The sequence below is a fragment of the Protopterus annectens genome, chromosome 12.part0 (genome assembly GCF_019279795.1).
Source record: "Protopterus annectens isolate FY-2018-M chromosome 12.part0, PAN1.0, whole genome shotgun sequence".
In the NCBI taxonomy this organism is placed as follows: domain Eukaryota; kingdom Metazoa; phylum Chordata; order Ceratodontiformes; family Protopteridae; genus Protopterus; species Protopterus annectens.
The window spans coordinates 678,492,835-678,518,976 of NC_056746.1; positions in this window are offsets into that span (position 1 = coordinate 678,492,835).

Genomic DNA, 26,142 nt, shown 5'->3' on the forward strand with positions numbered 1-26,142 from the left:
TGACAAAAGACAATTGAAGCTAGATGGCATACAATGTTAAATCATAAAATTAAAGTGTGGACATGCAACATGAACGTACAAGAATAGGTTAAATAGGTTGGCCAGATTCCAAAAGAATTGCTCTCAATGTAAGTCTTTTCTGATTCCGAAAAACTTGTTCTCAGTGAAAGTGACTTACTTCAATGTAAGGCCTATGTATAAATAGGTTTATGCCAGGAGCCAGATTCCAAAAGTCATGCTGTTAGCCTGTTCTCAGTGTAAGTGGTCAACTTACACTGACAGCAAGCCTTTTGGAATCTGGCTTGTTGAATTTATTTTCAGATCTTGTATAGGCATCAAGGAGATTGCATACCAGTTTTTAAAGTAACCATAGGCCTTTTTCTATGGTAGTGTCTGGGCTTAAAAAGTGAAGGACCTGTTTAATAAGGATTGCTATAATCTTATCACAAAAAAATGACAGCATTTGTTCCTGGAAAGAGTTATTGTCGACTGTAACTCTCTCCTGCAGGCTATAAAAGCATTTTTAAAGCAGCTGTATTATTTCTTTTAAAGATATGAATGCATTTGTCTCAACAGAGGCAAATAAGGATAAATTGCCCATATCTGATTATTTTATTGTATTGTATTGTATTGCACATACTTTTTCAAGCAGTTGAAAAATGCAAAATGCTGCATGCTAGGAAAAAAAAGCTGTCATTACACAAAGAAAGAAGTGTACAGTTTTAGGCCATTCATATGGAATGCTGAATTCAACAGCCTTGTAGAAATGTATTATACTTAAATATGACTTTCCTATTTCATGTCCTACCTAATGCCTTACGTATTCCATGAAAGCACAGCCAAGATGGGTCAAATTTGTCAGAAAAAAAATTAGCTTGTTCTAATTTCTTATATTATACAGTCTCTGAGTAAGCTTGTTCAAGTTACAGAGAAAGATAGGACTTCATGAAAGACATAATCCTTTTGTATGTAATTTTTACCACTGCAGAATGGCCATTTGTACCCATGAAAGCCATCCACAGGATTCAGTCAACTCAGTGTTGGGCTCGTGAAGAGCCTATACAGAGTGCTATCGTATACATGAAGTAGTGCCTGTGGCGGTGGCATGCAATGAATATTGATGAGCCTCTGCATGGTTAAACAAGGTTTTGTGGCATATGAAAGGTTGATTGCATGGCAATTTCTTTTACATTGTTTGATTATATATTAGGATTATTCTTAAAGTCTGGCTTAAGTCTAGAGCGTTTCTCCCCCAGCCTCCACTGAAAACAACCTCTGCCTTAGTTGGACTTTCCCAGGCAAAAAATGTTACAAATAAAAAAAATAAATATTGTATGTGTAATTGTTTAATCTTCTCTTTTTTATTTTTTTCTTCCCAAGTTTGAGCAATGCACTGCTTGCCACAAATAGCTTTGGCTATGCTTACCTCATTTGTGCGACTTTACCACCCATGTATCAGACATGACCCAGACATCCAAAAATAGAAACTAGATGCATTCAGTTAACACTGCTGGGCATCATGCAAACCCTTTTAGCGAGGCTGCACTGCACTAATGCCATCAAGTTAACAATGAATACTAATATAGGGGACCTCACGTAACTGATCTTGTGGTGACAGGTGTTAAGGCTAGGATGGGAGTGCAGATGGTCCTAGGTTCTAGTAAAAGGTATGCAAACATTTCTTATACTGTTTTGACATTGCAGATTATACAAATAAAGTGCTAGATAGACAAGTGTTGTTGCAAGCTTCTTGTGGCAAAAACTGTAAGTTTACAACTAATGTACACATGGTCCTGGGTTTAAATACCGCTTATTCCATACACATTTTACTCTTGTTCCATGACACATTATATTTGGTCTCACTTATAATACCTGACATAGTTTTACTGATATGAACATGTATATGTATTAGTGCTGAGACACTAATACTGTGTCAGTCATTCACTTATTTATATGAGTATTGTACATATATTATGAAAAGTATGGCTGTGGGTAAAATCTGTACAATGTTCATGAAAGTACAGTTCTGCTCTCCCTGTTGAATAACAGAGTTGCACAAGTGGCTGGATATGAACTATCCCTGGAATTGCATTGCTTGAGAGTGTGCACTGTCTAGTTTTGGACATATTTGAAAAAGCTGCGCTCCGCTTACCATCATGCAGACAAACACACTTGGCTTGCCATGTCTGTGCGATGCTAAGAGGAACACAGCTTTTTTAATGTATCAAGGTGCAGAAAGTATACATGCACAGTGAGTACAATATGTGTAAATTGGTGGGAAACATGGTATTTAAAGTGGAATTGGTGAGAAATGCACATAAGTCATTGAGCTTGAATTTTTACTGACATTGCTGGTGTTATAGAGGGTGTGCAATTCCAAGTGCAACACGGGGGTGTTAAGGAGTCCAAAATCTTTGTTGGGCTTCTAGTTAAGACACATGGCTCTCGCCTCTTGTAGGGTAACTATACAGGCTCTCAGTATAAGTATGAACCCTGGACTAGTGTGGTTACGGCTTTGTCCAGTGTCACAGGTATCCCACACATTAGAGAACAATGGTGTCATCATTACAATGATCTCTGAAGGAGTAAATGGGATACCCTTGATCACTGGATCAGGGAATGTCAAGCAGGGAACACCCCACAGATGTGTAAGCATAAATTGCATTGATTAATTGCAAATGTTAAAGCTGGACATAGTCAAGACTGGTATTCATAATAGCATTCTTTTTTTTTCTTTATACACAGCTGCAGAAAAGAGGGCTTTGAATATGAGGTCCCACACATTGTGACTGGCAAGGATGAGAGAAGCATGTGGTATGAAAGCATAATTATGTAAAGCACTGTTATTGCAGCCTTAACAGTTAAAGATGGCTTAGTTGTTATATCATACAGTTGTATAAAATTGAACATGCATATCTCAAGTGTAAAAGCAAGTATGCATGCATTAGTCTGTAGCATAGCTCTCAACTGCCCATATTTTTTTCTGAATATCCAGATTTTTGACTCACTGTTTTGGTTTGTTCCTCATAAAATCTATGGTTTTCTGGTAAATAACTGAGATTGAAGTCATTAAATAATGTGTGTCAAAATGTATGTTAACACAAAAAAATCTGTCCCTATTTATGGGTCATTATATCCCCATTATTTTATGATCTGTCCAGATATCTTGCTCTAAGAAGTTGACAGGTATGGTCTGTAGCACAAAGCAACATTTACACATTCTCAGACAACAGTGAGCATGAATCTATAAAGTGTAAAAGGAAAGTGTGCATGCGTTATGCTGAAGTCATATTCACCGGTTGTAGGTTCAAATACAACATTTCCCAAGTATAAAACGTACTTGTTTACAATGCTGTTTTAGGTTTTCATCATTAAATATACAATATTGTTACATTTTCATCATTATAGCATTTTAAGTTCAGACCTCTATACTTGTGGCTTGAATGCCCTAATGTCAATTATAATCAATGTACATGGAGCATGCATATGTTCAATATGCACCCATAAATGATTTCTGGATGCAATCTGATCTATAGTATAGTGTGCATATGTTAGGAATAGGTTTGTATTCAAAGTAATAAAGAAATTTCTTAGCAGCTGGTAGTGTTAGAAGTAAATTGTAACAGAATAGACTAAATTAATTGTAGAAAGCTTTGTATATTAACCGTGAAGTTAATAATGTTCTCTTTTATCTCTCTCACCCCACCACTTCTCATCATTTGTTATTTTTATGGTTAATTTTCTAATTTTTTTCTTATATATCATTTTTTATTGCTTTGTTGTTACATATTTTGTCATTTGTTATTATTTATCATTGTGTTTGCAATTATATTATATATTATTTTTATAATACTTTATAATATTTTTATTTTATTATTTCCATTTGTTTGGGCTATGTTTTATTTCATTATTGTATTGTAATGTTTTATGTTATTACTGCAGCACAGCAGGATAGACCAGTTCCACATGATTCACCTATACTCACTAAACTGGCTGATGCACCAAGGCCCAGAACTTCTGGGTTGCAGCCTGGTGGCACCCTCCCCCCTTGCTGACCTTGCACTACCTGAACTCTCAGGTAATTCTGCACCAGAGGCTAGGCCCATAGCTCCTCTGGGAGTAAAGGTAAAGGGGGTGCATATATCACCTGAGATAGGTTTTCAGGTATGGTGCATAGGTTTGGGCATCAGACAGTGGGCACATGCCTAAGCCTGATGGAGAGCCTGTTTTCCATCCTGATACAGAGTACCCACCATAGGAGAAGATGTCAGCCACTGCAGCCAGCAGCACAGAGATGGAACAATGATGACAGTCTACTGGGTGAGGACTGGAGTCACACTGTCACCATGACTGATGTCTGTGGGACCTCAGTCTTCCCACCCCCACCCCAACCAAGATGTTCACTACCTCTTGTGTCCTTCACCAACTCTGTCTCTTGTTATGTCTTGTCTGTCAGCAAATGCTTCGATGCCTTCCCAACTTGCCTGCCTTAGACATGCCTATGCCCCTTTCCCAAAATTCCTCTCTCTCCTTAAAAAAGAAAAAAAAGGGCACCTGTCCCCCCCAAAAAAGATTGTCCCATACACAGCTCTCCATTTCACACATGTATCTGCTTGCCAAACTTAATTTTATCCAATTAGCTTCACAACACAATTATGTCATTGTCTCCCCTCTCTCAGGAGGTAACAGTCCAAATTCAGCTAAGATTCTGTATATGTGATCAGTTGTTACTGTTGGAGAAATTGATAGCTAACGTTCTTTCATACACACTTCCTGCACATTCCTGCTTTTGTTTTTCCCCCTGCTTGCTCCTCATATCACCACTTTCCTGTCTCCCACATTTCTTTTCTTTAAAGAATATGTGTGTGGTGGTGCACAACACACAGCATCACTAAGCAATGGTAAATGGCAGTAGTAGCAGTGAATGTATGTAAAAGTATTATACACTATTGTAGAAATGATGCCTACAGCCATTTCAAACCCAGTACCATCTGCCGTCATCAACAATGCATTAACCTGTCCAGCCACAGAGTCAGTTAATTAGCAGATGTATTTTATGCAATAAGTATTAATTGTCACATTTTCTTTATAAAGCATGTTTGTGCAATGCTGTGCCTATGACACACCAAGCATGTCCCCAGGTAGTCTGTGAACGGTACCTGTGGCTCAGAATCTGCATGTCCCCCTGGTAGTCTGTGAAAGGTACTTGTGGCTAAGATTCTGAGTTCAAAACATGCCTTATTTTCCATTGGGGTGGGTTCCCTGGATTTGGCTCTGGCTCTAAGTCAAGGCTACCAGAGGTTGCACAGTTCCTGTACTGTGTCCTTGACCTGCAAAGTCTTCACCTTTTCTGTCTATGGCTATTGGCAGCAGCAGCAGCAGCATTGGATTCTGCCTGTAGTACAAACATATGTATTAAAAAAGCAGCAGCTACTAACAATCTGTCTGTGATTATTTTGTGTCTGTACTCCACTATTTTCTCAATCCGCATAAAAACACAGCATGGAGTCTACATGGATGCTTTATATCTTGTTGACCAGCTCCACAAGATTGGCTGAGTAGCCTGTAATTCAGCTGTGTATGCTGTAATTAGCATATATGAAGCATAGACTAAGACAGGTGCAATCCATTCCTAATGTACTCTTTTATAAAAAGGCAAATGTGTAGCTAGGCAAACTGATGTGGATGAAAGTTATTGAATTGTTTAACTCAGTGACACATTTATTTTGAACAGTACATCTCTACAGATGAGTATTGCACTCCAGCAGGTATATATCCATTTTATTATCTACATAATGTACAGTATATGCTGGAATGTAGTTAAGAATAATGTGAAGTAAATCTGTATGCATTTTTTATCTATAATCAGGGCATGACCTTGTTTTTCAAGACATTTCAGAGGTACAGAGGATGTAGAGTAGGCTGAAAATATAATGCTGTGTGATAGCTATGAAGTACTACATACTTCACAAATTGCCTACCCCAGACATACCCATGTCACTTCCACAACATTCTTCTCTCTCCTTAAAAAAGAAAAAAAAGGCACCTGCCACAAAAAATATGCCCCATACAAAGCTCCTCATGGAATGGTCCTTTGATAGCACTTTTAGCATGTCAAAGTTGTTTGGCTAACACATTGGTCCTTAGCCTGTTATTTTGTTTGTGTCATGGGGGATAGATGAGTTCCTGCTATGGCACAAACTAGAAAAAAACTGTTATTTTGGGTGGGTGAGCATAGCTTAGTATCTTTTATGACACAAACAAGGTGTGAAGAAAACGAAAACACTGTCATCTGTGTTAGCATGTCTGGCAGGAGATTTGTGTATATTCTCAGATTAACTTGTATTGAATGCCAGCATGTCTAATTGTGAATATGTAAATGAGCTTTACAAGCTAAGTATTTCCCTTTATAAACAGAATGTTTAAAGAATCTGTCAGTGTTTTGATATATTTCTAACTGTGCATGCTTGAGAGGGATATTCTAAAGTACAAACTGTGGAGAATCAGCTGAACAGTGAGTGATGTCATTAGAATGTCCCTGGTTGCTAAGTGGTTATTTAAACAGCTGATTGACAAAAAAATAACTTTTTCAAACAGCTGACTGTAACTTTCTTTAAAATAAGACAGTTGAGACTGCAGTTTGTCAAGTGCTGAGCAGGTTGTGAAGTTCAGTCAGTTACAGTGCTGTGCAGTCAGTGGACACCCATGAAAGAGAACTTACCAGAAACTGTAACCTGCCTTTTGCCTTGCTGTTATGTATCAGGTTATATGAAGGACAGTATTCTTTAGTTACATTAAGAAAGATTAGTAATTAAGATAGAGTTTTTCTAGAACAATGAACTCCTATCCTGCAGTTTAATTTACATTTTTGGTGATTGAGTTCTGGTGTTTATTGAAAGCTATTGATTTACATTCTTGTAATCATTTTCCTTATTATTAAATGTTTTTCATTAATTTACATTGTGTTGGAAATCAGTGTTTTTTTTTCTTTAGAGATTAGAGACTGCTTCTACCTGATACTCCTCAGGTCACTTGAAGGTCTGGTCACTTATGGTCACAGCTAAAATTTATTTTAATATTTAATTTTCATAATTGGACACACCTTTAGAAGGGCATGAAGGCATTCTGTTTAGTGGCAGCATTACAGTATTATTTTGGGGAAGAGATATAGCTGGAAATCTGTGTCAGGCTTTCTCAGAAGTGCTTGGATGTGTGAGATTTAAATTTACATAGAGTTGAGTGTATCATAGGTCTTAAACTGGGGCACATTGCTTTGAGGTGTGTGTATATTAGGAAAATACATTTGGGGTGAAGAGAGGTATATAGTCCAGTCCAAGGAAAATAGATCATGTTCCTGTTGTGCCCTTAGGGGAAAAATTGTGAAATAATCCTTCTGTTTAAGTGACAGTCTCATATTGGAGTCAGTAGTGGGGATTGAAGCTCCTTAGTTACTGACCAAGGATAGTAAGGGATGTCATTTAATTGTTGTCAGTCTGGTGGAATATAGCCAGACATCACATTTATTGGTGGCAGCAGTGGGATATTGGCCAAATGTCACCTTATTGCTGCAGGGGTGTGGGATTTTTAGTTGGATTCCAGTAGCCTGTGGGGAGTTGTCATTAAGGTGTGTACTCTTGACAGACATAAGGTAAACATTCAGAATTTCAATCCACCACAGTTTTATTTATTTTGTTTTTTAGTTAGATAGTCAGGGATAGCAGGCAAGGATGTCAACAGAAGATTTTAGCAAGCTGAAAAAGATCCAGTTGGCTAAGCAGTGTGATGCCAGGGGATTGTTGCAGGCCAGCCAGACCATGAAAGCAATGATTTCAGCCTTGGTTGCAGCCACAGCTCATACCAGCCATTCGGAGGATATCCATGAAAAATGTATCTTAATTTGCATGCTCTGCTCCTATGCTGTGCTGGATCCAAAGTCTTCTTAAGACACACAGTCTTGCTGTGCTGTTTACTGCTGAATCAGAGACACAGAGCTTTGCATGACTCCATCTGTAGTCTGTTTAAAGCACCAAGCCTTTCAAATTGCACACTGATAAAGAAATATATTTTGCAGCTATAAGCACAGTTACAGATAACTTATTTTATAACAAACAACACGTACTATTTCTGTCAGATTGTAGCATATATTTACAAAGTTTTCCTTCATTACAGATATGAATGATGACAAATACAAAATACCTCTCTCTGTCCTTCCCTCACATAACTGAATTACTATAATAGTTATATAGAGAGATATTCACGCTCATATTTCCTCTTGGTATGTTTTTCTGGCCTTCTGTGGGAAGCCACATAATGTCTGTTTTTAGACTTTTCTATTGTCCTTTTGTGATTTACTTGTAAGCACTTTTGCTGATGAGGATGCCATTAACAGAAATCTGAAAGAAAACATCTGTACAAGCTGTTCCTATAGAAAAAAATCACGTATTGCTGAATTTATAAAAAAGATGTCAGTTAATAGATATTTGTTCTGCAAACTTGAGAAAATCATGTAATGCTTGCTTTCCAATATTGCTTTGTTAGGCATTTTCTTTTTAATGTTGTGAAGAGAAGTCTGTCTGTTATACATATAGAATGAATGCACATTTTAAACTCTATACATATATTCAAGCAAACTTTTTCTTTCAGCATATTTACAACAGAATTAATTTCAGCCTTATATTCATAATATCTAACAATCCGGTTTAGTGTTGGTGATGTGAAGCCTGCCAAGATGGGACAGTCCAGATATATTTCAGAGGACCTGAGAATCCATCTAGAGTTAAGAAGACTGGAGCTGGAGGATGAAGAAAGGAAGAAATATCAGTGATATGAACTGGAGGCCAAGGAACTGGAGACTGAAGAGAGACTGCACCTGGAAGCCCAACAATAGTAGGCTGAGGAAAGGGAGAATCAGCACAAATATGAACTGGAGGTTGAGGAGAAACAGTGTCAACATGAACTGGAAGCCAACTATCTTCAACTTGAATTAGCAGAGAGACTGAGGTATTTAGAAGCTGAGGACACTGAAAGACCATGTGAGGAGAATGAGAGACAGTACTGACATGAAGTACAGCGTCATACTCTTCGAGAGAGTCATGGAGACAATGGGAAGTTAATAACTGCACCCCAGAAGCCGTACATGTCAGAAAACTTTTTTCTCAGTACAGAGATGAGGATGAGGATGAGTTTGACAGTTTTATTCATATCTTTGAGAGGGTATGTAGACAATATGATACTGACCATGAGCTCTGGGTTTGCCTCCGGATCCCTGACTTCATAGTAAAGCTGTTCAGGCTGTAGAATGGTTAAATGACGTAGATTGTTTGAATTATGACAAAGGGAAATGTTGCCTGCTTGACTGATTCTACTTGCACCTGAGGCATACAGAAAAAAAGTTTTGTGAATATAGATGCAAGGCAGGTGAACATGCATGTGATTATATTGCTGATTTAAGTACTTAATTTCACATATGGGTGAGTGGGTGTTAGGTCACCACTTTTTAAGGACTGGCAGGCCTTTTGGTGAAGGAACAAGCCCTCAGTACTTTGCCTGATGACATGAGAGTCTGGTTAGTAGGCAGTGAGTGCAACTCTGCAGAGGAGTTGGGGAAAAAGGGGGATCACTACTTGACAAGGGAGCACAACTGAATAGGAAAGGGACACCCAGTGCTGTACATGGACATAAGGGAACCCATGGAGGCCAGTTTAAACCACTCCAACAGAGTACACCAGTAATGGGGGAAACTACTAATCTAAGTGCATGGTTATGGATTTCATGTTTCAAGTGTGACCAGAGATGTCCATTGAGGCAAAGTGAGAAAAAGAAGGTGAGGGAGTCAATAAGTGGTGATGATAACTGCCAGGGGTAATTTGTTTAGAAACACCTGGGATGCAAAATTATCACCAAAAATTATATAGCATCTTAGTAGATGATAAACAGGTAACTGCTAAGAGGGACACAGCTTCTGATATAAACACTATGAGGCCTGCAGTAGTTACAGAAGAGCAGTACTTGCCTGGGCAGTCCACTCCTGTGACAGGAGAATGAGAGACAGTACTGACATGAAGTACAGCATCATACTCTTCGAGAGAGTCATGGAGACAATGGGAAGTTAATAACTGAGGGCTTGTTCCTTCACCAAAAGGCCTGCCAGTCCTTAAAAAGTGGTGACCTAACACCCACTCACCCATATGTGAAATTAAGTACTTAAGTCAGCAATATAATCACATTACTGGAAGGGTAGAAGATGAAGCAAGCAAATAGGTTTGTTTGAGGATATTCCTGATGATGACCTGATAGGGAATGACTTTGATGATGCAGTACCTTGTGTTCATGTAGTGACATGCAGTCAGGCTTGGAGAAAGCCATGTAGGTCCAGGAGTCTGGGAGAGAACCAGAAAGATCTCATACCTAAAGCCTGGACTGGTGTGGTGGCTGTTTTTAGTACCTGGCAGCATTAAGTCTGAATGTGAGCCATAGCTGCTGCTGGATATTGATGTTTCCTTCAACATAGTGACTGCGAGGATAGAGGTGAGTGGTGGTACCCAGAGTGACAGTGAGGTACAGCTGTCAGAAGTTACTAAGCTTCCTGTGGAATGGGAGCTTGTGTTTGACAATATTCCTGCAGATGTCCTGATAGGAAATGACTGAGATGATGCAGTGACTTGTGTGCATGCAGTGACACATAGGCAGCCTGGGAGACAGGCATACAGGTCTGGTAGTCTAGGAGAGAACCAGACAGATCTCATACCTGAGCCTGGGACTAGTGTGCTGACTATTTCAGAGAAGGAGCTATACTGTAGCAGTGAATCTGAAAATGAGCCACAGCTGCTGGGAGGTACTGATGTTTCCTTGGACATGGTAAGTGTAATGATGAAGGGGAGTGATGATACCCAGATTGACAGTTAGGTACACCTATCATAAGATACTAGGCTTCCTGTGGAAGGGGAGCTTGGGAGGGTCACAAATCTACAGCTGAGGCAGGCTCAACCTACAGAACCTACAGTACAAAGCTTGAGGAAAATAGTTAAGGAAGCACCTGAAGTTCGAGGAAGTGGGGAGTCTGTATATGGGAATAAAGGCTTGCTGTATAAATAGTGGACTCCTAAGTGGGGGTAGGAAGGTGAGGTAGTACTGCAGCTAGTAGAGCCAATACTATACTATTTAGGTAGTCTGTACCTTTTACTCAATAAAGACACTGAGACAGTTCTGCTGTTATGATGAAGTTTACATCTAGTTTAACAATAAAAGGTATATACAGCAAAAACATACTTCAGCTTAGAATAATCAAAGTCTCTGATACAAAAAAAAGTCCCAATCTTTATAGTGTCTTTTCTGCCTGCATCAGCAGTTTAGAAAATTTTCCAAAATAATAAGTCTTTCCTTTCAAGCAAGTCTGCTGACGGTTTGTTTTCCATCTTTTAAACATTCTGTTCCTAAAGGATAACTCTTTTCATCCTTGGCCTATCTTTGCGTATCATGTTAATAAGACGCAGTTGCATACAAGAGTTTGTCTTGACCTGCTTGTAGATAATAATTTTACAAAGCTGCATAGTTCATAAGAAATAAAATATTTTATTTCTGATTCTTATTAGCAATGAATGCCAAGCTATATAGTTTTGCCACTTCTACCTATAGTCACTAATATTCTTTGTGCAGGGGATATTAAGGCAGAGAATGAAGACTTGGTTATGGAAAGTGGATTCCTAAGGGACAGCTGGAAGATGAGGTAGTACAACAGTTAGTACAGCCTAGCGCCTACCATCTGCCACTTCTAGCTCAAGTTCCTAATATTTCTTTTGCAGGTGATATTGATGTAGAAAAGGTGGCAAGTGTTTTGCTAGACATTTTCAGCAGAGTAAGTTTTCCATGGGAAATACTGACGAACCAAGGCATAAATTTTATGTCAGGCCTACTGAGTTGTCTATGGAAGTGTTGTGTGGTGAAACATTTAAAGAACACTTCCTATTATCCCCAGACTAGTGGTCTTATGGAGAGGTTAAACTCTACATTGAAGACTATGTTACGGGCATTTGTAGACCAACATGTGTGGAAGGTCTTGGATAGATTAAGTAAGGAAGAATTAACCATTAAATCCAATAAATGTCAAGCGGGTATGGCAGAGGCCACTTACTTAAGACAGAGAGTGGGAAGTGGTAAAATTAGACCAGAACCTGTCAATGTGGAAGCTATCCAAGTGTGGACAGTTCCTGTTACTAAGAAACAAGTGAGAGCATTTATATGGACAGTGGGGTACTATAGGAAATTTGTGCACAATTGCAGTACCATTGCTGCACTTCTTACTGACCTAACTAGGAAGAATAAACTTGACAAGGTAGTGTGCACCACAAAATGTAAACAGGTATTCCAAAATCTGAAAGAAATTTTGGGACAACCCCTTGTGTTAGCCAGCCAGACTACAATACATATTTTTTTGCAGAGGCAGATGCTTTAAATTATGTTGTAGTGGCTGTGCTCAGCCAAGTATCCAAAGAAGGAGAAGAGCAGCAGTTTATCTGAGCTATAGACTCCAACCTAGAGAAAATTGCTATGCAGAAAGAGTGTTTGTCCATACTGTGGGCATTGCAAAAGCTGCAGCCCTATATTTATGGGAGAAAATTCACTGTACTCACAGATCATAACTGTCTAACATGGCTTATTAGCGTCAGTAAGCAAAATGCCAAGTTACTGAGGTGGAGTCTATGATTGCAAGCATTTGATATGACCATACAACATTGCAGTGGTGATAATAATGCTAGTGTGGATGGATTGCCTAGGAGAGGAGTTGGTTAATATTCCCAGATAGATCCACTTTTCTCAAGCATCAGTTTTCAAGAGTCACTTGAAAATCGTGCCTAAGTCATAAGGGGGAGAAATGTGAAGAAAATGAAAACACTGTTGTCAGTATTAGCATGTCTAGCAGATTTGTGGATATTCTCAGATTAACTTGTGTTGTATGCCAGCATGTCTAATTGTGACTATGTAAACAAGTTTTAAAAGTTGACTATTTCCCTGTTTAAACAGAATGTTTAAATAATCTGTCGGTGTTTTGATACATTTCTAACTATGCATGTTTTAGAAGGTCATTCTAAAGTACAAAGTGTGGAGAATCATCTGAACAGTGAGTGATGTCATTAGAATGTTCCTGTTTGCTAAGCGATTATTTAAACAGCTGATTGACAGAAAAATATATTTTTCAAACAGATGACTACTTTTGTTAAGTATGACAGTTGAGACTGCAGTTTGTCAAGTACTGAGCAGGTTGTGAAGTTCAGTCAGTTACAGTGATGTACAGTCAGTTGACACCCATGAAAGATAACTCACCAAAAAAAGTGAAAGCCTGCCTTTTGCCTTGCTGTTATGTCTTAGATTAGATCAGGGACAGTATTCAAAAGTTAGATAAGGCAAGCTTAGTTATTAAGATAGAGTTTTTTTAGAACAATGTACTCCTATTCTGCAGTTTAATTTTACATTTTCAATAATTGATTTCTGGTGTTTATTGAAAGCTATTGATTTTCATTCTTGTAATCAGTTTACTTATTATTAAATGTTTTTCATTACTTTACATTGTGACTGGAAATCAGTGTTTTTGTTTAGAAATTAGAGACTGCTTCTATCTGTTTGGTAATTCCCAGGTCACTTCGAAGGCCTGGTTACTGATAGTCACAGCTATCATTTATTCTGATATTTAATTTTCATAATTGGACTCTCCTTTAGAAGGGCATGAAGATGTTCTGATTAGTGACAGCATTACTGTATTATTTTGGGGAGGATATATCTGGAAATCTGTATTAGGCTTTCTCAGAAGTGCTTGGATGTTTGAGATTTAAATTTACTTTTAGTTGAGTGTGTCAGAGGTCTTAAACTGAGACACATTGCTGTGAGGTCTGTATATATTAGTAAAACACATTTGGAGTGGACAGAGGTACTGTATATAGCCCATTCTGATGAAAATAGATCATTTTCTTGTTGTGCTCTTAGGGGAAATTGGGAAATATTACTTCTGTTTAAGTTACAATTTCATATTGGAGTCAGTAATAAAGATTGAAGCTCATTAGTTACTGACCCAGGACAGTAAGGGATGTCATTTAATAGTTGGCCATCTGGCAGAATATAGCCAGACATCAAATTTATTGGTGCCGGGTGTGGGATATTAACCGCATGTCACCTTATTAGGGCCACTGCTATGAGATTTTTAGTTGTATTCCAGTAGCCTCTGGGTAGTTGTCATTAAGGTGTGCACTCTTGACAGCTACAAGGTAATCATTCAGAATTTCAGTCCACCACATTTATTTATTTATTTTAGTTAGATAGTCAAGGATAGCAGACAGAAGATTTTGCCAAGCTGAAAGAGATCCAGTTGGCTAAGCAGTGTGAAGCCAGAGGATTGGTGCATGCCATCTGACCAAGGAAGCAATGATTTCAACCCTGTTTGCAGCTACAGCTCAGGCCAACCGTTCAGAGGATATCCAGTTTGGTGTTGGTGAAGTGCAGCCTGCCAAGATGGGAGGGTCTACATTTATTTTGTAGGACCTGAGAATCCATCTAGACTTAAACAGACTGGAACTGGAAGCTGAATAAGTGAGAAGCAGCACTGATATGAACTGCAGACTGAAGAGAGAGAGACTGCACCTGGAAGCCCAACAATGGGAGGCTGAAGAAATAGAGAAGTAGCACAGCTATGAACTGGTGGCTGATAAGAAACAGCATCAACATGAACTGGAGGCCAAACATCTTGAACTGGAATCAGCAGAGAGACTGAGGGCTTTAGACACCAAGGACAATGAGAAGCAGTGTGAGGAGAACTCCAGACAGTGTTGGCATGAAGTAGACCTTCTTATCCTTCGACACAGTCATGGAGATAATGGGGAAGGGAATTACTGGACGCCAGATGCAGTACAGGTCGGTAAACATTTTTCTCAGTACAGAGACGGTGATGATTTTGATAGTTTTATTCATATCATTGAGAGGGTATGTAGAAAATATGTTGACCATGAGCTCTTGGTTTGGCTCCTGATTCCCTTATTTCATTGTAAAGCTATTCAGGCTGTAGCAAAATTAAATGATGTAGATTGTTTGAATTATGAAAAAGTGAAATGTTGCTTGCCTGACTGTTTCATACTTACACCTGAGGCATATAGAAAAATGTTTTGTGAACAAAGATGCAAGGCAGTTGAAAGTTGGTGGCACAGTGGTGCAGTGGTTAACACTGTCACCTCACAGCAAGTGGTTCTCCGGTTCTATTCTCAGCTGGAGTGCCTTCTATGTGGAGTTTGCATGTTCTCCCTGCATTTGCATGTGTTTTCTTCGGGTACTCCAGTTTCCTCCCACATCCTAAAGACATGCTTCTGGAGCATTTCTCCCCAGGCCTCCACTGAAAACAGGATCTGTGGAACCTAGTCAGACTTCCCCGGTCAACAAATGTTAAATAAATAAATGTGTATGTGATTATATTGCTGACTTAAGTACTTACCTTCACAGATGGATGAGTGGGTGTTATGTCTCCACTTTTGATGGACTGGCAGGCCTTTTTGTGAGGGAATACACTCTCAGTACTTTGCCTGATGACACAAGAGTCTGGTTAGCAGACCATGAGTGCAACTCTGCAGAAGAGTTGGGGGAAAAAAGGGAATCTCTCTTTGATAAGGAGAGCACCACTGCATAGGAAAAGGACACTCAGTGCTGTACATGGACATAAGGGAACCCATGGGGACCAGTGTAAACCACTCCAACAGAGTATACCAGTAATGGGGGAACCTACTAATCTAAGTGCATGGTTAGGGATTAGATGTTTCAAGTGTGACCAGAGAGAACACATAGCAGTCAAATGTCCACTGAAGCAAGGTGAGAAAAAGAAGGTGAGGGAGCCAGTAAGTGGTGAAGACAACTGGCATTGGTAAGTTGTTTAGAAACAACTGTGGTACCAAATTATCACTAAAATTTATATCATATCTTAGTAGATGGTAAGCAGGTAACTGCTAAGAGGGACACAACTTCTGACATAAACACTATGAGGCCTGCAGTAGTTAGAGAAGAACATCACTTTCATGGGCAGTCCACTCCAGTCATAGCATCTTGAGGGACCCTGTCCCAAATACCTTTGGCTAGGGTTCATCTTGACTGGGAGGGTAGAAGAGGAAGCAAGTAAATAGGTTTGTTTGAGGATGTTCCTGATGATGTCCTGATAGGGAATGACTTTGATGTTGCAGTACCCTGTGTACATGCAGTGACATGCAGTCAGGGTTGGAGAAAGCCATTTGAGTCCAGGAGTCTGGGAGAGACCCAGAAAGATCTCATACCTGAAGCTGGGACTTGTGCTGTGGCTCTTTCAGAGAAGGTGGTATCTGGTAGCATTAAGTTTGAATGTGAGCCACAGCTTCTGGTGGGTACTGATGTTCCCTTGGACACAGTGACTGCAAGGATAGAGATGAGTAGTGGTACCCAGAGTGACAGTGATTTACAGTTGTCAAAAGTTACTAAGATTCCTGTAAAATATGAGCTTGTGTTTCAAAATATTCCTGCAGATGTCCTGATAGGGAATCACTGTGATGATGCAGTGCCTTGTGTGCATGCAGTGACACATAGTTAGCCTGGGAGACAGGCATATATGTCCAGTAGTCTGGGGGATAACCAGAAGATCTCATACTTGAACCTGGTATTAGTGTAGTGGCTATTTCAGAGAAGGAGTTATCCTGTAGCAGTAAGACTGAAAGCGAGCCACAGCTGCTGGGAGGTACTGATGTTTCCTTGGACATGGTAAGTGTAATGATGAAGGGGGTGATGATACTCAGACTGACAGTGAGGTAAACCTGTTGGAAGATACTAGGCTTCCTGTGGAAGGGGAGCTTGGGAGGGTCACAAATGCACAGCTGAGACAGGCTCAACTTATGGACTGTACAGTACAAAGGTTGAGGGAGATAGTTAAGGAAGCACCTGAGGCTCAAGGATGAGGAGATACTGTATACAGGAACAAACATTTGTTGCATAAAGAGTGGACTCCAAAGGGAGGGTTGAAAGGTGAGATAGTACTGCAGTTTGTAGAGGCTAGAACCTACCATCTGCCACTTCTAGTTATAGTCCCTAATACTCTTTGTTCAGGGGATATTAAGGCATAGAAGGAAGGCTTGGTGTCTGGAAAGTGGACTCCTAAGGGATGGCTGGAAGGTGAGGTAATGCAACAATTGGTAGATCCTAGAGCCTACCATCTGCCACTAGCTAAAGTTCCTAATATTTCTTTTGTAGATGATATTGATGTAGAAAATGTGGCAGGTGTTTTGCTAGAATTTTTCAGCAGAGTAAGTTTTCCATGGGAAATACTGACTGACCAAGGTATCAATTTCATGTCAGGCTTACTGAGTTGTCTATGGAAGTGTTGTGTGGTGAGATATTTAAAGAAAACTAACTACTATCCTCAGACTAGTGGTCTTATGGAGAGGTTAAATTCTACATTGAAGACAGGTCTATATCATGAGACTGACACCTTAAAATGTTGACTCTCAGTTGTTCGACACAAAAATGTTGAACTCCAACATTCCCGAATGGCCAAACACCAACGCCACACAAAAACAAACATATTTAAGTGTGGGGGGGCTTCACCCCCCACACCACCCAATGTGTGCGCCTGTGCCCCCTACAGCCCCCTAACTAAATATTTTAACTCCAAGACCGCACTACAGACAGGGAAAGGGCAGGTGTAACAGAAGGGCCAACCGATTTCTTTCCATTGGAAATAAGTCAGTGATTTGGTCATTTAGGAAAGTTGGAGTTTGGCATTTTCGTGTAGAACAAATGAGAGTCAACATTTTAAGATATAGACCCTTGAAGACTATGCTATGGGCATTTGCAGAACAACATGTGAGGGAAGTCTTGGATAGATTAAGTAAGGCAGAATTAACCATTAAACCCAATAAATGTCAAGTGGGTATGCATAGGTCACTTAAATAAGACAGAGAGTGGGAAGTGGTGAAATTAGGCCAGAACCTGTCAAGGTGGAAGCTATCCAAGCATGGCCAGTTCCTGTTGCTAAGAAACAACTGAGATCATTTCTATGGACAGTGGGGTACTATAGGAAATTTGTGCACAATTGCAGTACCATTGCTGCACTCCTTACTGACCTAACTAGGAAGAATAAACTGGGCAATGTAGTTTGGAACACAGATTGTGAACAGGAATTCCAAAAACTCAATGCGATTTTGGGAGGACTCCTTGTGCTCGCTAGCCCAGACTACAATAAAGAATTTATTGTAGAGGAAAATGCTTCAAATTATGTTGTGGTGGCTGTGCTCAACCAAGTATCCAAAGAAGGAGAAGAGCAGTGATTTATCTGAGACATAGACTCCAACCTAGAGAAGAGTGTTATGCAGCTGTGCAGAAAGAGTGTTTGGTCATAATGTGGGAATTTCAAAAGCTGCAGCCCTATCTTTATTGGAGAAAATTCACTGTACTCACAGATCATATCCTTCTAACATGGCTTAATAGGGTCAGTAAGCAGAATGCCAAGTTACTGAGTTGGAGTCTAGAATTGTAAGTATATGATATAACCTTAGTAGAAAACAAATACCCAGTAAGACGCCAAAGTCCAACTTAAGCAGGTAGCACAAATGAAGAAAAACGAAGCAAAGTTGGACACTGCTGACAGCTTAAAAAATCTTCTTTATTCTTAAAATCACAAGATAAGCACTTTCGGGATGACCCTTCTTCAGATAAATAAAATGAATGAGATGGTTCACTTATATACATATAAAAGCCAATCACATTCAGAAATAGCAAGCACATTCAGTGCTTGCTATTTCTGAATGTGATTGGCTTTTATATGTATATAAGTGAACCATCTCATTCATTTTATTTATCTGAAGAAGGGTCATCCCGAAAGCGCTTATCTTGTGATTTTAAGAATAAAGATGATATAACCTTACAATATTGCAGTGAGGTTAATAATGCCAATGTGGACGGATTGTCCAGGAGAAGAGTGGGTTAATATTCTCAGGTAGACCCATTTTTCTCAAGCATCAATTTTCAAGGGTCACTTGAAAATCATGCTTGAGTCATAAGCGGGTGAGAAATGTGAAGAAAATGAAACCACTGTCATCTGTGTTAGCATGTCTGGCAGGAGATTTATGTATATTCTCAGATTAGCTTGTGTTGTTTGCCAGCATGTCTAATTGTGACTATGTAAATAAGTTTTAAACAGTGAGCATTTCCCTCTCTAAAATGAATGTTTAAATAATCTGTCAATGTTTTGATACATTTCTAACTGTGCATGTTTGAGAGGGACATTCTAAGGTAAAAACTGTGGAGTGTCATCTGAACAGTTAATGATGTCACTAGAATGTTCCTGTTTGCTAAGTGATTATTTAAACAGTTGTTTACAGAAAAATATATTTTTCAAACAGCTGACTGTTATTTTTTTTTAAATAAGACAGTTGAGACTGCAGCTTGTCAAGTGCTGAGCAGTTTGTGAAGTTTAGTCCATTACAGTGCTGTGCAGTCAATAGACACCCATGAAAGAGAACTCACTAAATACTGTAAGCCTGCCTTTTGCCTTGTTGTTTTGTGCTAGATTAGATCTGGGACAGTATTATTTAGTTAGATTAGTAAAGCTTCATTATTAAGATAGAGTATTTCTAGAATAATGGACTCATATCCTCCAGTTTAATTTTACATTTTCAGTGATTGAGTTATGGTGTTTATTGAAAGCTTTTGATTTTCATTCTTCTAATCATTTTTCTTTTTATTAAATGTTTTTCATTACTTTGTTTTGTGACTGGAAATCAATGTTTTTCATTAAAGATTAGAGAGTGCTTCTACATGTTTGATACTCCCCAGGTCACCTTGAAGGCCTGATTCCTTATGGTCATAACTATCATTTATTTTGAAATTTAATTTTCATAATTGGACATCCCTTTAGAAGGGCATGAAGACACTTTTATTGGTGGAAGCATTACTTTATTATTTTGGAAAGGGATATAGCTGGAAATCTGTGTCAAGCTTTCCCAGAAGTGTTTGGATGTGTGAAATTTACATTTACTTTGAGTGTGAGTGTATCAGAGGTCTTAAACTGGGACACATTGCTCTGAAGTGTATACTAAGAAAATACATTTGGAGTAGACAGAATTATATAGTCCTGTCCCAGGAAAACAGAGCATGTTTCTGTTGTGTTCTTAGAGGAAAATTGTGAAATTTTACTTCTGTTTAAGTGACAGACTCATATTGGAGTCAGTATTGAGGACTGAAGCTCCTTAATTACTGACCCAGAATAGTAAGAGATGTCATTTACACATTGGTAGTCTAGTGGGATATAGCCAGACGTTATACGAGGATGTGTTTCTCTTTTTACTCTCCTTGTTTTGTATCCTGCCTCATTAGTTTTTGACCCCTGTTGAATCTTTAAAGTTTATCAAGTGGGGAATACTGAGACCCTTCCTTTACTGCTTTATCTGTAAAGCATTTGTACTTAAGTGATCCGTATATGTGTTATCATTTTTTTGTCTTTCAGGAGACAAAATGTCTGCTCAACACAGGCTCCCATTTACAGAGAAAGAAAGTAATACCATCATAAAGGGCTTACATCAACATCATGCACTACTGCTGTCCAGTCCAGACAGTGGGCCAATATGGCTCAATGTACAGCCCTGTGGGACAAATTAGTCCACAACATAAATGATATTGGGTGACGCAGGCACACCTATGTGCAGATGCATCACAGATCCACAGATATGATAACAGCTGCAAGGAGGCATGCAGCTGCAGTGGCATGTGATTTTCAGATCACCGGTGATGGGTCTTCTGCAGAACCACCTCTAACTGCCACAGAGGAATTCCTGACAAACATTGCCACAGAGGCCAGGTTCCAGCAATCAATGACTCAGTACATTCTGGGTGTGGACACCACTCCTGCATCTCAAGAGGAGCTTCCAGGTATGTTTTGTTAGATCATCATTAGAATACTGTGGCATTCTTAAATAGTGTCAGTAGTTTATATGTGTGTGTCAAGTTGTTTTTTGGTTGGGGGATTTTAAGATAGCTGCAGTTTTCAGCTTATTTTGAAGCTGTCAACCACATTCTTATTAACATTTGAGTTACTGCAGATATAGATAAGTAAAGGTATTACCGCCTGTTATACTGTCAAAAGTACAGATTTCTGCTGAATGTCCAGATTTAGGACTGAATATGTATGGCCCATGTTTCATATCATAATGATTTTCTGGCATATTATTGACAAGTCATTAAAGATTGCAGACATAAAATAATGACAGACATCTGAGTTTCAGACTTCATAGCCTTCAGAAATGTCATGCTAAAGCAAAACCTGTTATTCAATCAACTTTCTAAGTTTGTAAGAGCAATATGTCAAACTTGTCCCTATTATTGGGTATTTGTCCACCCATTATTTATGGCTCTGTCCAGATTTCTTGCTCTAAGAGTTTGAGAGGTATGACTAATAGTGACAGCAGTGTAAATTGTTTAGCATATATTGCAGCATAGTAGTGCAGGTATTAATGTATTCTTGTGTTTCTTCCTGTCACAAGAATCCATACTTGGACCCCTTCCATTCAATATCTTCATCAATAACATATACACTGCCTACCTGCATAGCACATTAATCCAATATGCCGATGAGTCCACCATTATATCCTCATCTAATAACATACCAGACATTCTGCAAATAACACAAAATGCCTTTACCTCAGTAGAATCTTGGCTAAATGAATCACAGTTACTGCTTAACCCCAATAAAACAAAACATTCTCATCTGAATTTAAAATTTGCTTCCAAAACAAAACAGAGATTGAAGCTGTAACATACGCTAAGCTACTTGGTGTCTTCATAGACAATGTTGTTGTTGTGTCTTTTGGTTTTTCCTGGTTAGGGGTCGCCACAGCGGAACTCAGGTCCACTAATGATTGGCAGTAGATTTTTTTTCGTGCCAAGTTGCCGGCCCTGACGCACAACCTTCAACGAAGGTACACCCATTCACGCATGTCTCCACACAGAAGACTCTCTAGCTGAGAATCGAATGAGATAACGTCTTACTGTGAGGTGACAATGCTACCGCAGCACCACCATCGCAGTACTGTTAAACTCACATATGAACAATACATACACAATGCTACTGGAAAAAAAAACACTTCAAACGTAGGGCACTCTACAGACACAAAATCTTCATGGATCCTTCTACCAAAAGAATGCTAGCCAATACCTACTTGATCTCCTCTCTACCATACGTACCTCCTATTTTCACCAACATACACTTGTCCCTAAAAAATAAACTTCTGTCCTGCTACTACAAGATCACCAAATTTGCTAAATTGGCTTGGATTCTCACACCAATTTGACTATCTGCAACTATCTATCACACATAAAATAATATACAAACCATATTCCTGCCCCACCCTAAAATCTATTCTGCACAGCTACATTTCTTCCTAAACTCGTTAAACAAATGACTGAGTGTACACAAACCTAATAGAAGAGAAGGCCAATGTCATTATTCCTATACTATAGCTAAACTAAGGAATGTTTTATCAGAACAAATTACTAGTATTGATAATTCCAAGAAATTCAAGATTACACTAAAGAAAACACCTTCTTAACTCACACACCTGCCTATGTTCTAATACATATAGCCCACACCTCTACCTCTTAATCTTTCATAGTCATCTTTCTCCCAAACTTCTATTCCATCACCTACCTATGCCTCTTTTCTTTTCTTTAATAATTCACCTGCAACTACCTCCTATATACTTCTTATCCCTAGCAAACCCCACTCCCTTTTACCTTAAAACTCCCTCTTGTCCCCATTGCTCCTACTTTCCTACTGACTTCTTCCTTAACTCATCTCTCAAACAGCCAGAATATTATGCTTACTTTCTCCTCTAACCCTCTACCTCATTACTACTATTAATATCCTTCAATATAAACCACATTCATCTTCTCCAGTTACTATCAAACATTTATTACAGTATTCTTGAATCTGCCTATAATGCACAAGCAAATGCATTTTTACATGTCTTTCATTTATATTCATTAAACAGATCACAATTCTCACTGTAAGCACTATTTCAGCACCTCCATTGTAACTCATGTACACATTATTGTAACACTTTCTGCAATTCTACTTATGTTTTGTATATATATATATATATATATATATATATATATATATATATAATATTTTTACTATGATAAATGTTATTATTAAACATTACTGGAGCTTTTCTCTGCCGAACATGTGTTTTTGACTTAGTCAGACTTTCCTGGTCAACAAATGTCAATAAGTAAATAAGTAAATAAATAAATAAATCACAGGTGATCATGGAAGTGGTTCTGTGTCCCCTGCACTGGGTCTATATCAGAAGAGCAAACACTTAAAATATTTTATTTATTTATTTATTTCCAGTTTGATTACCGGGGAAGTCCACTGGGTCAACATGGCCTGTTTTCAGTGGAGGCCCGGGGAGAAAAGCTCCGAGAATGCATTAAAAAGAACAATTTACATACAGGATTTAAATAAATGCAAGCTAGGTCTGAGAATGCATTTGCAGTTTACAAATATTATAACAAGAGGTACCTTTAGTAACAGAAACAATTCTGTAGATCTCTATATTTACAATATTTACAAGTTTTGTTGAGCAAAAATAGCTGTAGGAGAGGTAAGGAGAGGAATAAGCAGCAGGACAGTGCAGGGAGATTTGATAGAGATGAAAGAGTATGTCTGAGGAAGGTATATAGGGATTATGTGCCAGTAGTGGAAGATTCTTAAGGCTTGAATTGATCGATACTTAAGTAAGGAGGGGTTTTGTGCTGAATGGGGACCCTTTTAAGGCTTAAGGTAATCAGAGATTAAGTAGGGAGTAGATAGGGGCATTTTCGTTTAGTAGACAGGTGTTTGAAAAGCTGGGCTTTGAAATTTTCATAGTTTTGGGTGCTTCTTAGTGACTGAAGAAGGGAATTCCATTTTTTGCCTAGAGCATAGGAGAGGAGCAGTTGGCCAGTGGGATGTTTGGGTTTATGGATAGCTATTAAGTTCTGATGTTTAGATCTAAGGGTTCTGTTGGGTATATAGGGAGAGAGGATATTATTTAGAGAAGGGCATTTTGTAGGCTGAAATATGAGTGTATGAGCTGTAGAAAGTTGTAGGTAATCTAGGTGGTTTGGAAGTTCTAGCCAGTTCAGGGTTTGTAGGGTGAGGCAGTGGTGAGTGGAATTTTTAGATTTGGAGGCAAATTTAGAGATTTTATTGTAGCAACTTTCTAGTTTGGAGGTAATGGAAGAGGACAGGTTGGTTAGGAGTGGAGCACCATATAGTAAGGAAGGAAGGAGAAAAGTAGAGGCTAGAGCTTGTCTAGTGGAGTTGAGAGAAAGTGATAGTTTCTATACTGCATACCTAGCTTTTGGTGGGTCTTTTTAATGTTCTGTTGTACATGTAAATCGAACTTTAGGTGTTCATCAACTATTATATCTAGCAGTTTAGTAGATGGGATGACTTCTATAGGTGTATTGGTTTGCTAAGGATTTTGAAATCATTTTTTTTTGAAGGAATAGTTCTTAGTGGGAGGGAATAGTAGAATTTTGGATTTGCTAGCATTAAGAGAGAGGTGGTTTTGGTACATCCAGTTTTCAGTTTTTGAGAAGGCAGTTTGGGTTTTAGAGAGCAATTCAGAGAGGTTAGAGGCAGAGCAGACTAGGGTTGAGTCATCTGCGTACTGAATGATTTTGGTGTCAGGAATAGCAGTGTGAAAGTTATTTATGAAGATGTTGAATAGCATAGGTCTGAGGATGGATCCCTGTGGGACGCCAGTGGGGGTGGGTAAGAAGGAAGAGATGGAGTTTTTCCATTTGACAGCTTGAGATCTGTCTGATAGATAACTGCAGAACCAGGATAGAGTTTTAGGGGAGATGTAAAGATTTGAGAGATGACAGAGCAGATGGTTATGGGAGATAGTGTCAAATGCTTTGGACAGATCTAGAAGAACAGTAGAAACTAGCTGTCCTGACTCATGGGCTTGGTTGACAGTATCTAAGAAATAAATTAGAGTGGTTATGGTGCTGTGGCCATGGCAGAATCCATGCTGAGTAGGTGTGAGGAGATTGTTTTGGGTCAGGAATGGCATAAGTTGGAGGTGGATGCACTTTTCAATGATTTTAGAAATAGGGGATAATAAGGCAATAGGGTGGAAATTTGAGATGCTGGTATTTTTTCCTCCCTTGTGGAGTGGGAGAATGAAGGCTGAGCACCAGAGCTTAGGGACATATGATTCTTTTATTTATCTGTTTATAATGATACTAATTGGGAGAGCAATGCCTTCTGTGGCATGTTTTAGGTAGGATGAGGGAATGTTGTCAGAAGCATTAGAGCAGGGCTTAAGTTTGGATAGGAGTTTTTATGAGAGTTGTGGAGATGGATTTAAGCTTGAATAGAGGAGGAAGGTTATTTGAAAGGTTAGAAGGGGGAGGAAGAGAGGTAGATGGGTTGTTGTTGGGAAAAGACTTTGTGAGGGAGGAAATGGTTTCGATGAAAAAGGAATTAAATTCAGAACCTAGTTGATGGTCAATTTTACTTGGATTGGGACATGGATTAGTTTTTGATCCTGGATGGAGAAGTGAGTTTATTGTCTTCCAGATTTTTTTTTGGATTATTATAGTTATTAGACTGGAGCTTAGTGTAGTAGTTTTTTTTTGTCCTTGTTGATTAGCTTTTTAGAGAGGTTATGGAGCTGTTTATATTGAAGGAAGGTACTAGGTAAATTGTTTTTTTTTTGGTGTAGCTTCCACAGTTTGTCCCTTTGGTGCATTGTTTGTTTGGTCTCTTTGGAGAGCCAGGGAACTATGTTCGTTTTGATTCTTTTATTTCTTAGGGGGGCTACAGAGTTTACGGTTTCAAGGAAGACAGAGTTGAAATGTTCTATAGCTTTATCGAGGGGAAGAGTGTATAGAGCATGTCAGTTCATTTGTTTGAATATATTTGTGAAAGTAGTAGGGTTAAAGTTGCGAAGGTTGCGAGTAAGGAGATATTGATGTTGGTGTGGAGAAGAGCTGGTGGAGCGATGAATGAAGGCTGGTAGATGGTCACTAAAGGTATCAGGAATTGTGCCAGATTTGGTTATTTTATTAGGGTTAGAGACAAGGATCCAGTGAAGGGTGGTT